This window comes from Chenopodium album, chromosome 1 (genome assembly GCF_948465745.1).
Source record: "Chenopodium album chromosome 1, dcCheAlbu1.1, whole genome shotgun sequence".
Classification (NCBI taxonomy): Eukaryota; Viridiplantae; Streptophyta; class Magnoliopsida; order Caryophyllales; family Amaranthaceae; genus Chenopodium; species Chenopodium album.
The window spans coordinates 80,889,803-80,906,778 of record NC_137834.1 but is presented as its reverse complement, the minus strand read 5'-3'; positions in this window follow the sequence as shown (position 1 = coordinate 80,906,778).

Genomic DNA, 16,976 nt, shown 5'->3' with positions numbered 1-16,976 from the left:
GCTATAGACTCCAGGTAGAGGTCTTTTCTTTCTCGAGAGAAAAGAACCATTGTTGGCAAACGGTCTCGAGAGATAGTGAGAACAGAGAAGGGAAGACCTTCTTATAAATGCCCTTGATACTCATTATTGTTTCAAATGCTCTTAAGTGGAAGTAAGGGTTGTCAATTGCTCTGAATTTTGGGATGTCGTTAGCGTTGAACTTCTGCGGAAGAAGATCTTTATCCACCGAGACCCCTTGGGACGTGAGTTCTTGAAACTTGTAGTCGCTGGACAACTTGCTTAGGCTCTCTTGCATGAGGTCCATTTGTTGTTGTTTCACGGGATCATCGATCCTAAGTGCGAGAAGTTTCAGTGTCTCAGTCACAGTAACCAGTTGGTTCTTAAGATCATTGACTTCTTCTTGAGTTGCCATTATAACTCTTGCTTTCCTCTTGCGGGCTATAGGTTTATCGAAAAGTTGGACTTGTATGAAGAGGTTATCTTTGATTAATCGTCCTTCCTTTCTTGACCACGCGCTGTAAATTAAACTATTTTGCGTTTTAATTACTTGACTCGAATCAACTCGACTTTATGGTTTATTTTTTTGAGAAAAAAAAAGGTGCATATTTTTGGCAACAATAATGTACATGTTTTTAGGGAACTAAGTATTATTATTTATATTGGAGGATTAATATCCGACTTACCCCCCTAAAAAAAATGACGGAAAAAACGCGCACACAAGACTCTCTTAATCATGATCGAAACATGTGTGTTGGTGTGTGCATTGAGTGTAAGTGACATGTTTGGACTCTTGTGTAAGACCATGGGACTTAGTGCCTAAACTCGATCATTGATTCAATTAAGCATATTATCAGCAAAATTAACCGAATTAAACAGAAGACTGATTAATTAGACTTTAGATGATGACTCGACAAATAATCCGAACTGTCGGCCAAGCGACAGGACTAGCGTCACACTGTGGTGGTTGGCGCCAGACAATTTAGTTAACGTCTGGCGCTACACACCATAGAGTGGCGCTACAGCTCAGACTTTGGCGCCAATAGTGGAACTTTGGTCTGGGACTGTTTTCGGTATTATTAGTCAACTGGGGTATGCCTAAAGTCGTACTAGGTCGATTCCGACTGAAAAAAATAGACATTATTGACTCAAATTAATTAATTAATTAATTATTTAGGCAAAGTTCTTTAAGTCATTAATTTATTTAATCTCAACACAAGTCAACAAACGGTTAAGAGAAACATAGAATATATATGCACAACAAATAATGCACAATTAGTCAAGTAGGCACAATATGATGCAATGCGTTCGCAACCTAACCATGGCTCTAGTTCTCTAAAGTTCGGGATATGGTTTAGTCAATAGAGGGTTCATGGTTAATTGTCCGGATGCACCGCGCGGAAGCCTAACCATGAAGGGTTGGCGCGAGTGGATGGGACACCGCGAGTTTTAGAAAAAACTCGCTTCCATGGTTTGGTGAATTCAACATCTCGGATGTACCCTTTGTTGCACGGAGCATTCAATCGGGTAGATTGAGCATGAATTCCCAGAGGGTTATTTCCATATGTAGAACACATATGGGTTTCAGAAAAGTGAGAAAAAATTCAATCAGGAAGTAGGATCGAGCAAACAATACGAAAAACCGGTCGAAATTAGAACGCATATTTCTGGCTCGGTATTGGGGGAAATTGGCGCCAGCAAACAGAGACTGGCGCCAGATTTTAACTGTAGCGCCTAGCGCCAATGCTGGCGTCTGGCGCTACGGCTAAAAGTCTGGCGCCAAGCTCTGGCCCCTGACGCTACTTCCCACATGCCTCAGCAGCTTTCTGTGCTCGATAAAATCTTCCAGTTTCACGCGTTGTTATTTCAGTCCTAGTTGTGAAAGACATTTCTAAAATTTCCTACGTGTAAAATCCTATGTTTTTAACTCATTACGGATGGTCTTTCCAATGAGATCTTTTTTATGCATATGACAATAATGTTAATCAAAATTACGCACATGAAATACTTAGAACTTTTCGAGTCTCATCCCCTCATTCTAAATCATTGCCGAAATAAATTCAGGAATTAAAATAGAAATCCTCCCCAGTGGAGTCGCCAAAAACTCTAGGGAATAATTTCAAGCCTTTAAAAATCCCACTAGCTTGAACCCCACTGTGATCATACACTAAAGTACGGTGGCGTCCAAAAGGGAAGAAGATAGAGCAAAAGAGTCGCCAACAAGTTTTTAAGGAACTTGTAAACCATTCATAGGATGAAGGTTACACCCCTTAACGACCCAAGAGATCGTCAACTCCATAAGGTCATGAACCAAATAAGGGTTCGGGGATGAAGGTACAAATCCAACCTAAAAGAGGTTGAACCTGCCCTAATAATAGGCCTCTACTTTATTCTGATCGTATTCATGTGCGCTTTTTAATTAACATGCAATCAATAGGATTAACCCTAAACCTGTTTAATGTATGTTGGTTGAATATTAATGCACAAATAAACTATTATTGGCGATCACATGGATTATAATCATAGTTAACCTAACAAGATTATTAATTATCTTATTAAGCGTGATTACAAGTACCAATTCCCTTTAAACATGCAATAAAGGTGATCAAGCAATAAATAAAAATAATCAAGCAACATAATAAATAATTATAATAATCATAAATAAAATAATTATCATTAAAATAATAATAATAATATTCATAATCATAGCAATCATATTTAATAATAACCATAATAATCATAATTATAATAATATTCATGTTAAAGCATAAAAGCAAGATCCTAGGCATGATACTAACAAGATTAATAACTAACCCTAGCATGTCACTAAGCAATAAAAATCAAATCTTTAACCCTAACAGGATACTAACAATCATAAATATTAGGAAGAAAATAAAAGGCATCATAACAATCATATTTAATATTAAACATAACCTAGACATGATACTAGGAATCATAATAACAATCTAAACATGATTTCTACATCATAATATCAATAAAAACCAATAAAGTACTTACTTTGATGCCTCGTACCTCTTTCTAATAACAAAATACACACGTTAGTAACTTCAAGGAAAAATAATAAACAAATAATATAATTAAATAATTGAAATAGAGATTTGGGACCAAGCCCCTCATAAATTAAAACCTTTCACGTCTAGGGCGAAGGCAACTTCGAATATGGCTAGGTATTTCTAGATCTTGCGAATGCGGAATTTTGTATGAAAAATTAAGAAAGAATTGAATGAAAGAAAGAATGCTAAAGAATTAATGATTGTTGATGAAAGCTTGAGAATGAAGAGAATTGGTGAATCAAAACGGAGTTTTTGATACGATATTTATAGAGAAAATTAGCCAAAAAAGATAATTTAACAAAACAGAGTCTGACGCTCGCAAAACAAGGTTGGCGCCAACCCTGGCTAACTGGCGCCAGGCACCAGTGGCTAGCGCCAGGCGCCAATGGCTAGCGTCTGGCGCCAAGCCTGGTTCCAGGCGCCAATGCTTGGGGTTGGACGCCAAACTGGATTTCAACGCGTTTTCAAAAATCTGATAAATTTCCCGTACTGGAGGATAAAATAATATAATTTCTTCGAAAATGCTATTTGATCTTGATTAAAACTCTCAAAAGTCAACAAAGTCAACTTATCAATGCTAATTGAATTAGGAATGAAAAGAACCTTCTAGAAGATTCTAGAAGACTAAAACCATTCCTAATTGCATTAGGAATGATAAATCATATTAGGCCCTCCCCTAGATCATTGGGCCGTACAAAAAGCTCAAACCGGGCCTAGTTTAGTAAATTGGCCATAATTTCCTCAATATTCATCGGAATTGGGCTTATAATATATCGTTGGAAAGATCTTTGCAAGCCCCATCCAAATACACTACTATTGGACCCATATCATGGACCAACTAAACTGGATTGGCTGTTTTCTTAAAATAAAGTTTTCAAAAACAGAGAGAAGAGAAAAGAGATAAAAACTTTCCGCAACACTAGACCTTTCCACACTTTCGTTTCATTCGATTATGATTCGACGTGAAAGGTACTCATCACTGGTTTGGTTTTGGGGAGACACAAATGGGTTTCTACAGCACCCACTTCTCTCGGGTGGTCGCATCGTCATCAAGAACCGCTGCCAGCGTCGAGCGGCGAATTCCTCTAGCACTAAACTGAGTCGTCTCGACCTCAGCTCGGGCCCGAATAGCGATCGGCCCCAACAGCTCCTCGACCTCCGAAGAAAAGACGTCGATTCTGCTGTCAAACGGCAGTGGCACAGAGGTGAACTCCAGTCCTGTGATGAGACTGAAGTCCGTAGGGGTGACCATCATCTCGCCCCAGGGGAAATGGAAGGTGTTGGTAGTGTCCCAAAAGAACTCCACCAAAGCGCGCACTACATGATGACCCTCGCTGGAGGCGACCATAGCTTCAGAGGTCTCAAACAGAGTAGCTAGCCCGCAAGACTCCCATAGGAGTCTCGTCTCAAGATCCCTGGCGATGTACTTCCTGTACAAATCGCCCAAACCATCACAGCCAGAGCCGTGATGCCGTGTCCTCCCGGGCGCGATACCCTGTCTCACCCTCTCAGAAATGTGGTGGACAAGGGCGAAGAACAGGGTCCGCTCATCCCACTCCGGAAGTCGACCAAGCGAAGTGGAAGGCGTGATGTCATCCTCTACGGGCTCATGCTCCCGTCTAGTGTTTCGGGACCGTGAACCCGAGCCTCGCTGTCTTGCCATGCTACATTGTGCAAAATTATCATGAATTAAGGTTCTATAGTATCTAAGGTTCGCCTAGCCGCATGATACTATGTTCGCAAAAACAGAGTACGTAGTACTAAAACAGAGCACAAATTCAAATTGAGCATAACGACATTTTTTTCAAGCAATCAAACAATTTCTTGCAACACTATAGTGATTATTGTGACAAATTGAACAAGAATTGCTAGCAAAAATATCAAGAACGAGTCACATTGTTCTTCACGACCTTAAGAGGTCCAATAATGGCAAATTGCTCATTTTTTCACCAAATTGAGTCAAACAAGTCTCAAATTACTCCCAAGGCAATATATAAACATAATCAAGCAATTTCATGGCATAAAACTTGATAAACAAAGCAAATTGAGCATTATAAATTTCAAATTTTCATGAAATTCGTGAATAAACATGCCAAAAATTCATGAAAACCAATGTGAGTTTGAAGAAAACATACATAGATCGGGAAAATAGATGAAAAGAGCTTTGATTTGCAACAAATTTGAGCAAATTCGGTTGAGAAACAAGCAAGAACCGAGCAATTGAAGTTTTCGAACTTTTTTCGAGCAAAATCGCGACGAGCAAAGCAGCAAATGAAGAGGAAAGGGGTATTTAAGGAAATCCCCGTGCTGGCGCCAAGCCCTATGCATTGGCGTCACAAATTTGGCTTGGCGCCTGGCGCCAAGCTTGGCGCTAAGGCTAAGTGAGCGGCACTGATGGCTTTTCAGCGACGCCGGATCACCCAGCCCCTGGTGGGGTTGATCTACTTTTCTGCAACATATTTTTTGGGTTCCTTGGTACGCCATTTAGCCCCTCTAAGCAATTTGACACAATTTAGTAATCGGCTTGATTATGTAAGTGATCGACCTGATGAAAGATCGTCTCACTTAGCTTAAAGCGCCTAAGCATTGGCTCATTAGCAAAAGGCACCGACATATAGGTTCAAAAGAAAAAGGGCACCGACGTACAGGTTCAAAGCAATAGAAGCGCCGACGTACAGGCATAGCGGGAGCAAAGTTCAGGCGAACTTTTAAAGTTCGACAGGCGTGGATCTTTGGTAATTTCCTTTGGAAAATTATCGCATCAAATGAGGATGAATTCAAGAGAAGATATCTTCGACAGCATTCCCTAGCTTGCGGAGATTTGTCACAAACAACTGGAGGTAATTTCGGGCGAAGTTGTCTTCGATCATATTCCCTCAGGCATGGAAGATGGTCATAATGCGGATGAGGATTATTTCAAGAGAAATAATCTTCGATAGTATTCCCTTGGACGTGGAATATTATCAATGCGGATGAGGATTGTTTCAAGAGAAATGATCTTTGATAGTATTCCCTTGGACGCGGAATATTATCATTGTGGGGGAGGATCATTTCAGGCGAAGCAGTCTTCCAAATTTGGAAGCAGTTACGGGCGTAGCGGTTTTCAAGCGGGATGGCATTCTCTAGCTTGTAGAGGTCATCAAAAAAATTTGGTTATTTTCAAAGACGTGTGCTCGACGGTGCAAGATACGCGTTTCTTAACTCTTCTATCTGTTTAACTAACGCTAGTTTGCAGGTATCGGTGTTGCAAGATTGATTTAGGATCGCAGAACGTTCTGAATCATTCTCCGTCCCTATCGATACTTTGACTTTTGTTTTCGAAACTTGCGTTTCTCCAAACTCAGTCAAAGTGGGGGCTTCTGTAGACACCCATTTGTGTCTCTCCAAAACCAAACCCGGTGATGAGTACCTTTCACGTCGAATCATAATCGAATGAAGCAAAAGTGTGGAAAGTCTAGTGTTGCGGAAAGTTTTATTTTCTTTTCTATTCTCTCTGTTTTTGATAACTTATTTTAAGAAAACAGCCAATCCATTTTGGTTGGTCCATGATATGGGTCCAATAGTAGTGTAGTTGGATGGGTCTTGCAAAGACCTTTCTAACGATATATTATAAGCCCAATTCCGATGAATATTGAGGAAGTTATGGCCAATTTACTAAACTGGGCCCGGTTTGACCTTTATATACCGCCCAATGATCTCGGGGAGGGCCTAATATGATTTATCATTCCTAATGTAATTCGGAATGGTTTTGGTCTTCTAGAATCTTCTAGAAGGTTTTTGTCATTCCTAATTCAATTAGCATTGATACTTTTGACTTTTCAGAGTTTTAATTAAAATCAAATAGCATTTTCGAGGAAATTATATGATTTTATCCTCCAGTACGGCAAACTTATCTGATTTTCGAAAACGCGTTAAATTTAAGCTTGGCGTCTGATCCCAGGCCTTGGCACCAGGAACCAGGCCTGGCGCCTGGCGCTAGCCATTGGCGCCTAGCGCTAGTGTTGGTGCCTGGCGCCAGTTAGCCAAGGGTGGCGCCAGCTCTGTTTTCTGTGCGTCAGACTCTGTTTTGTTTAATTTATCTTTTTGGCTGATTTTCTCTAATATCGTATTAAAAACTCCATTTTCATTCATCAAGATTCACCAATTCACCAATTCTCCTCATTCACAAGTTTTCATTAGCATTCTTTAATTCATTCATCTCTCTCTTTCTTTCTTTCTTCTAAACTTTGTTTTCAAATACAAAATTCCGCATTCACAAGATCTAGAAACACCTAGCCATATTCGAAGTTGTCTTCGCCCTAGACGTGAAAGGTTTTAATTTCTGAGGGTTTGGTCCCAAATCTCTCTTTCAATTATTTAATTTGATTGTTTGATTATTATTTTCCTTGAAGTTACTAACGTGTGTATTTTGTTATTAGAAAAAGGTACGAGGCATCAAAGTAAGTACTTTATTGATTTTATTGATTTATGATGTAGAAATCATGTTTATATTGTTATTACGATATTCCTAGTATCATGTCTAGGGTAATTTTAATATTAAATATGATTGTTACGATGCTTCCTATGTTCTTCCTAATATTTATGATTGTTAGTATCATGTTAGGGTTAAAGATTTGATTTTTATTGCTTAGTGACATGCTAGGGTTTGTTATTAATCTTGTTAGTATCATGCCTAGGATCTTGCTATTATTATGCTTTAATATTAACATGAATATGATTATGATTATAATTGTTATAATTTATGATGATTATTATTATTATTTTGATGACGATTATTTTTTATGATTATTATAATTATTATTTATTATATTGATTTATTATGTTGCTTGATACATTATTTATTTTTTATTGCTTGATCACCTTTTTATGCATGTTTAAAGGGAATTGGTACTTGTAGTCACACTTAATAAGATATTTAATAAATCTTGTTTAGGGTTAATTATGATTATAATTTCAAGTGATCGCCAATAATAGATTTTTTTGTGCATTATATTCAACCAACATAGATTAAACAGGTTTAGGGTAATCCTATTGATTGCATGTTAGTCAGAAAGCGCACATGAATACGATCTGAATAAAGTAGAGGCCTATTATTAGGGCAGGTTCAATCTCTTTTAGGTTGGATTTGTACCTTCATCTCCGAACCCTTATTTGGTTCATGACCTTATGGAGTTGACGACCTCTTGGATCGTTAAGGGGTGTAACCTTCATCCTATGAACGGTTTACAAGTTCCTAAAAAACTTGTTGGCGACTCTTTTGCTCTATCTTCTTCCCTTTTGGACGCCACCGTACTTTAGTGTATGATCACAATGGGGTTCAAGCTAGTGGGATTAAGGCTTGAAATTATTCCCTACACTGATGCTTTGGCAAGATTGGCCAATTCAAGTTTCAATAACTTGGAAAGAACCGTGATGATTGAAGTTTGAATTAGAAGAGTATAGATGAAGTATCAGGGCAATTACTTTGTGTCAATAGCACCACCCAATGGTATGATAACATATTGGCGTTTCTCATACATGGGGTGTTGCCGGCAGATAAGGGAGAATCACGAAAGTTACGAAGGGACAGTGTGTGGTTCATTATGCATTAAGGGCAGTTGTATAAAAGAAGCTTTTCATTACCATTGATGAGATGTATAAGTGATCTTGAATCGGAAAGGTTAATTGAAGAAATACATGAGGGTACATGCGGCAACCACCACGGGCCGAGAGTTCTATCAAGAGAAGCAATGAGGAGAGGCTATTACTGGCCGACCATGAATGAAGATGCGGTCCGATATGTAAAAACATGTGAAAAGTGCCAGAAGTTTGCGCCAGCTATCAATCTACTACCAAACGATTTAACACCAATACTGAATCCAGTTCCTTTTGCGCAATGGGGAATGGATATAGTAGGACCGTTTCCATCAGCAACAGGCGGTAGAAAGTTCTTATTGGTAGCTATTGGTTATTTCACAAAGTGGATAGAGGCTGAGCCGGTAGCAAAAATAACAGCGGAGAAGGTTAAAAAGTACATTTGGAAAAACATATTCACAAGGTTCGGGTTGCCGATGGCCATGGTTTTCGACCATGGGTCTCAGTTTGATTGTAAGCCGGTGAAAGAGCTTTTGTCAATGTACAAAGTAAAATTTGCATATGCGGCGGTATGCCATCCGCAATCGAATGGGAAAGCGGAAGCAGCAAATAAGCAAATCATAATGGCAATTAAAAAGAAGATAGAAGATGCAAAAGGATTATGGGCTGACTTGGTACCTGAAATATTATGGGCAAATAGAACAACGGCTAAAGAGGCAACGGGTGAATCGCCCTTCACGTTGGTTTTTGGAACAGAGGCAGTAGTGTCGGCAGAAGAAGGATTGCCAACATTTAGAATTCAACATTATTGTGAAGAACAAAATGATAGATCTTCTATTAAGGCAACATTTGGATTTCCTACCAGAAGTGCGGGAAAGGGCAGCAGTTAAATCGGCTGCTTACAAGAATAGAATGTCAAGGGCTTATAATAAGCGCGTCAGTCATCGGCCTCTTACAAATGGAGATCTTGTATTACGAAGAACAGCCGCGACAGGAAAAGGGAATGAAGATGGGAAGTTAACGGCAAACTGGGAAGGACCATACCGTATTAGAGATATGGTAATACAGGGTTCATTTTTCCTAGAAACAATGGATGGAAAGACGTTAAAAAATGTTTAGAACACAGCTGTGTTAAAAAAATATTTTGCATAACATATTGTAAGTAGAAAAATAAATAATACTATGTATCCTGAGAAATATCAGCAATAAATACAAGCAATTTTGAAGAAAAATTGTCATGTTATAGGCATCCTCTACTTAACAGACCATTGTTATGTAGGATGGACCGCTAAAAACCACTTCCGTGAAGTCAATGCGCTTATAACCTGATCAGTTATAAACATTGGCTCACGAGGTTGTTGGTTCAACGTATAATACCGGTAAAATCGACTCAAGTATATGCTGAATTGAGGCATAACTTTGAGTGCGATCACTGAGAGGATGCTTAACTGGCTACGACTATAGTGCAGTGAGTGATCAAGGTTGTACAATGAAATAACGAACAATGTATATAATTGTTTCTCAACCATATACACTGTGGGGGCAGAATGGTAAATATATATATATGTGCATAAGTTTATGTTTGAATTATTTTTAACATAAATTTTTTAAATTTTTCCAAAGGCGTATTCTGGTAAAACTGCTTATAATATGAGGCTGATAATGATAAAATCAAGTTGTCGCGAAAGATGATATTACGACTAAAGTAATAGTTGAAAGCTAAATATTGCGATTGAAGTAATGGTTGAAAACTAAAAAAGCTGACAGTTGGTAAAATAACTTAAAGAGGATGCTGTAGGTATAAAAATATGGTGAATTAAGAACATCTAGATTAAGAAAATCTAGTAATGAAAATTTTGAGAATAGATACGATATGTTCACAACAGTTAGAGATAACAATCGACAGGCATCACCACAAAAAAGGGCATATGCCGATACAACAGCATTGTAGATAAAAAGTTAAACAAAAACAAATAATTACATGTTTTAAGTTAAAGCTGATAAGCCCCGACTACGCAAGACCCACAAGAGGATGTCGGTGATGACTGCCCGCCCCTTTAAGCTTGTGTATTTTCAGGAGCTGGGGAGTTTAAGGTGCTAGGATTTGAAACGCCTTCATCATCATCTGGAACCAGGTTGAAAAGGTCTTCATCTGCAAACTTCTGTTCCTCGAAAACAGAAGGAATCTTGTAAGCTTCTTCATTAAAGGCCTTTTCAACAGCGACCCAGTCCTCTTTCTTCCAGCCAGCGGCGTGAGCAATGCATCTTTGAGCAACAGTCCATCCCCCATCAAAATGGTTCTGAAGCCGTGTGCAGAACTATTGGGATGTTAGAAAACGGTTAACTGCCCTTTGTCGGATTCCAGGCTTATTCGCCTCCAACTTCTGAACTTTTTCCTAAAGATCACGGATGAAAACCTTGGCAGCGCTAAGATCCTTCTCAAGGGTAGGAAGGCGGCTGATAGCCTTGTTTTTCTCAGCAATTTAGGTCTTCAGTTGTTGAACTTCCAACTCAAGACCCTCAACCTTAGAGGCCTTATCCTTAAGAGATGACATCTCAAGATCGTCTCTCTCTTTGGCTTCCTTCAAATTCTGTAGAGCCTTGTCAGCATTATCTAAGGCCGTTTGAAGTGCGTTTTGACTAGCAGAGGCTTGATGATGTTGTTCTTGGTAATAGCGGTACATCTCAACAAGCTCAGTGCCAGACATGACGGCCTGTGTAATAATAAAGATAAATAAGTCAGTAATGAAAACAGAAAAATGAAAACGCTAAGATATAATGAAGATTACGGTTATATGAAAGCTATATTAGTGAGTAAATGGTGAGAACCTTCATCATGTTGTGCATGTGCATAGCAGCCAAGGGGCCGATAACACCAGCAGGCCTATCCATTGGGAGGCTCAAGTTGCTCAGAAGTCGATAACCAAGAGTCTCACCTTGCATTGGGTCGTCAGTGACCATCGACTTGTTCCGACATGCATCAATGACAGGTTGCCATCGATCCCTAGAGTGGCCGGAAGGGACAGAAAATCCTTTGAGAACAACCTCTGGTATCCTCTCATTGGGGCGCTCAATCCATTGGTTGGATTGATAAATGAGATCGGGAGCGCTTGTGTCGGAACCGCCGGCAGCGGTGGTAACAGCATGGGCTGTTGGCTGGTTGGATATGTTAGGCTGAGTTGGGGTGGGAGATTCTATGTTGGTAAGATCTTTAACCTCCACTCCGTCAATCACCTTCTTGATGATTGGTTCAGAGCTTTGGACAACTGTTTTCACTTGAACCCTTGGAGAAGGAGGATTTTCCTTGTTCTCGGCTTGATTCTTCTTAGCACGGTCTTCGGTTGCCGAGTAGTACCAGTCCTGACAGCGCCACCCCGCCGATTAGCAATAGAAGCCATCTTCCTCTTTTTGGCATTGTCGTCGGCCATATTCTCAGCTCTTCTCTTAGCGCTGACGGTTGAAGCGCAGCTACAATGAGTAACAAGGGTGTCGTACAAAGGCTTGGTAGCTTTAGGGCAGTGCTTGATAACCTTCTTACCGTCAGCTGAGAGCCCAAGCAATTTATTATCCAATTTGTCAACACCTAAAGGCACAATATACCCTGTATCAAAATCTCATTGCATGCAAAAGACTGAAAAGGCAAACAGCACAGTAAAAAAGAGTTAATTTTAAAAAAAAATGGTGAATGAGTTAATACCATAACGGTCGGTCCAACAAAGACCAACGTGAGATAAAGGGGCGTTGCCGATAATGTATCCTGCATTCGGCACCCACACCTTAGGGGTAATACGAATTCGACCGTCACCATTATCAGATTCGATAATGTCAAAATGATTGACAGCCCTACGCTCATGTTTGCCAAGATTTCTCTCAGGAATAGATTCAAACCTTTGATGGGGTTTAAAGAATGTCCTCCTGAGTAGGAAGTCATCAGGAACCGACATGAAAAAGAACTTATCTTTCCACCCTTTGTAACTTGATAACTTAGGGTGAACAGTGTATTTGTGAGGTTGGGTTTACAAAGACCACCACCCGTCCGATTGGCCATCTCTCTATAGAGTTAACAGCCGTCTGAATGCGTTGAGGGTTAGCGGATAATTCCTATGCAACAAAACCCAAACAAGGGCAATAACTTCACGGATGGTGGGAGGGGTTAGCTATACAAGGCAAACGTTCCAGGCCTTCAGAATTTTGGCCACAAAAGGATGAAGAGGGAACCGAAGGCCGAAATCAAAATGCTTATGATAAATGGCAACGTGGCCAACAGGATAGTCTAACACTGAGGAACCAGAAGGAGGAAGACAAAGATCATACCCATCCGGATATAAAACTGCTTGGCGTGATGGCAGTAATCCTTTTCCGATGCCGTCTGCCTAAACTTGTCGCTTATCTTGGCTTCTGCGACTTTACCTTTAGCTGCTAAGACAAGAGGTTGTCGGAATTCGGTGCCATCAGTCTTAGAATTATATCCTTCATCAAGACTCTCTTCTTGAATGACTTCTGCCGTCATGTCAATAATGTCATCCCTACTGTCAGTATTTACACTACCTTCTTGAGTATCATCATCGCCAAGAACAGAGTTAACAGCCGATTCGTGAACAAGAGAAGGCTGGTTTCTCTCAGGATTTGGAGGGGTTTCCGTGTCATCGGATTCAAAAGAGCTTACAACTTGACCCTGCCCAGCTTTCTTGCTTGACTCGGCCTCTTCAGTGGCATCACGGGCAGCAGCCTCGGGCTGGTAACTGGTACGCTTAACTCTTGGCATGGTGTTTACACCTATATTCCCCACGTTTGAACCGTATTGATCAAATTAGGTATTAGCAAAACTCCTCAAATGATAACGAATACTAACCAGTTCAACCTCAAGGATTTCGTTATCTTTCGGCATGTTAGGATTAACAGGACGGTTTGATTTTTCACACTCGGCTAACAGTTTATGACGGCAAAAGGCCTTCTTTTGTTCTTCTGTAGATAGCGGCTGAAAGGGGTCGTCAATATTGTCAAAAAGGGAGGAAGTAGCCTCTCCGATTCGACCAAGATCTTTTCCTAAGGATTGTCTAATAAGGCGGCGCCTAGCAGTACTAAGCGTAGGTTGTTCTTATTCAATACTATTATTGGACATCTAGTTTTTTGACTTATATACTCGAAAATGAAAGGAAAACAAAATATAAAACATGTAAAAAAATTTTTTAAAAAAATTCAATCAAAATCAGAGTTTTGTGAATACCTTAAACTACTCGCCAACAACGAAGCGCTTCAACAACTTGATTGTGCTGATAAAGCGAGTGCAAAGGACAGACAATCGCTAAGAAATTACGCTAATCGACGACTGAAAATGAAAATGAACCTCTTTGTTGAAATGCTCTCTCAAAAACCGTTCTTTCTTTTCGAAAAATGGCAATGAAAATGAATGAAGTGAAGAGGAAAGGTTATTTTTTTATAAAAAATATATATAATAAAAAAATAAAAACGGTTGACGTGACAACCGTGTCAGAAATCTAATGGTTGGAAAAATTTAAAAATTAAAAGGGCAGACCGTTAGATTAATGACACGTGTCTAGCCTCAATATGCATTTCCCGCTTTTTTCCTTAAAAACCTAATAAACGATTCATTTTCTAAATGTGTTATATAAGTACCCTTGTCTGCTTACGGCACACAAGGTCACTTGGGGGTGAAAACGGAGTTTTTTCCGCTCCCAATTTTTTCTAAAGTAGACCTTGTCTGCTTACGGCACACAAGGTCACTTGGGGGAGAAAACAGAGTTTTTTCGGCTCCCAATTTTTTCTAAAGTAGACCTTGTCTGCTTATGGCACACAAGGTCACTTAGGGGGAAAACGGTGTTTTTTCCGCTCTCAATTTTTTCTAAAGTAGACCTTGTCTGCTTACGGCAGAAAAGGTCACTTGGGGGTAAAACGGAGTTTTTTCCGCTCCCAATTTTTTCTAAAGTAGACCTTGTCTGCTTACGGCACACAAGGTCACTTGAGGGGGAAAACGGAGTTTTTTCCGCTCCCAATTTTTTCTCCCAATTTTTCCTAAAGTAGACCTTGTCTGCTTACGGCACACAAGCTCACTTGAGGGGGAAAACGGAGTTTTCCTGCTCCCAATATCTGCGAGATTTACATACATCGATAAGAATATACATACCAAGATTTGCAGTATAATATTATTTAATGAATTCCAAGAAGTCATCCTAAATATTACAGTACATAATTTCAGAAAAATGCTCGACAAAGTGCAAGTAACAGAAAGCCTGAACATACCATAAATAAAATATATAAACTAAAATCTATTCAACATTCTAAAGTGAGAACGTCGATCTACGAACAGACGTCCTCACTTGGGGGCCTAGTTGTATGGGGGGTATGTGGAACGGGTTGACATCTTTATAAATATGGATATGAACCCAGTATAGCTGACAAAATGGCTGATATGTTTTATAAAGCAGACATATCGGCTTGTCGGTATTTGGCACGTGGCAACAATAGCTTGAACTTGGCAGGAAAAGCTTTGCATGCTTTGTAGCCACCTGTCTTAGGATTTATTATAAATAGTAGGTTAAACCTCATTAATGGTAAGCATTTATTACTCTCTCTCTCTCTATCTCTTTCTTTCTAATTTCTCTTTCTTAAACACTTTCTGACTTTGTCATCGGAGCGGTTATCCCTGGATCACCCCAGGGTTAGCTAATCCTTTCTCTTTGTGTAGGTTCTCTTCTGGCCGATAGGAGCTTAACGGGTTGCATACTCGGGCTTTGGGCTTTTGGACCGGGTTGTCGGATCCTTGCAGGTGTTCTTCCCTTTCTTGCTCTCTTCTCTTTCCTTCTTTCTCTCTCTCTCTATCTTTTGTTACTTTGATTAATATTTATTCAATCCTAGCTTTTTCCTGGAAAGGATTTCAGAGGTAAGTTTTTTCAAATGTTCATTCCTTCATTCTCAGAAAATGAATCACAAAAAAGTTTATTAGCAAACAAACTTTAATTTCCTATAACGTTTTACCTTCGTATGTATAATGATCTGAATTGCTTAAAACTAATAACTAGCTACTTATGTAGCAACTAGCAAGTATTGTTCCATGTCAAGTAATAGTGATGTATAGTTTAGAATATTCTTTCAAACAAAAAACGTTATAGTTTAGAATAGTCTAAATTCGCATTTAAGTTCTTGACAGCTAGAGTGATAATACTAGGGTTGGATCAATTCTCTTCCACCAAAATTATTTCTTTACAAAAATTAATTGAAATAAAAACTTGCATATAGATTGTTATTATAACTTGAATGCTGCACGTTTTCTTTGTAGCTGGCCACGTCATGTGATCGACTAACATACACCAAAACACTGGCTGGGTAACCTCTAACCGATTGAATAACCTCTAACAAACCGTGTAATCCCTGATGGAATTAACCTTGACCGACCAAGTAACCCTTGAATAACCCCCTGAAATAAGTAATCCCGGTTACATAGTGTAGCCAGCCACAATAAAACTGTATGATAACTTGATTGTTTCCATCTTATCTTGATCCTATGGTATAAAAGGTGGCCCATGCTATAATAATATACAACATAATACTCGGCATTAAAAAAATCTCCCATGCACTAATATGCTTTTAATGTCTAAAATGGCCTCAAAACCTTAATATTTCGGCTTGCAAATCAAGAATCAATATAACATGCTGCTCAATGGAAAACTCCGGTAAGTCAATTTTGATCCCGGGAATTGAGTAAGGTTCCAACTCATAACCTTAAATTGCTAAGATCATTATTGTCACCTTTTATTTAAATATTTGTTCTAACAGAATGAATCACATAAAATTTTCCTATAAAGTATTACATGATTATTATTTGTAGTTTGGTATAATGAATTTCTGAGAATAAATTACTACATACTCATGTAGCAAGTATTGTTTAATGTCAAGTAAGTGATAAGATCAATTCTCTTCCACCAAAATTATTACTTTTAAAAAAAGACTAATAGAAAATAAAAGCTGGCAATTAGATAGATAGTAATCGATCTCAACTTGATTATTGTTTCCATCCTTGATCCTATGATACTTTCATTCAAGAAAACGAAATTAATTAATAAACGAAATTGATGTTGATCCATCCTAGCTATAAGAAAATTCAACGTAATACTTAGCAAATAATTATATCTTCCATGCACTAATTAACATGCACGAAATGTCCAAAATGACCCTTATCATAACTCAATAAATACCGTTCATTCTTAACAAAACTAATCACACAAAAAAATATTACAACAATAACAAAAGAGTTCAAAAAAAAATGATGAAGAGCTTTGTTATCATGATGGTGATGATGTCCCTAATGGTGGG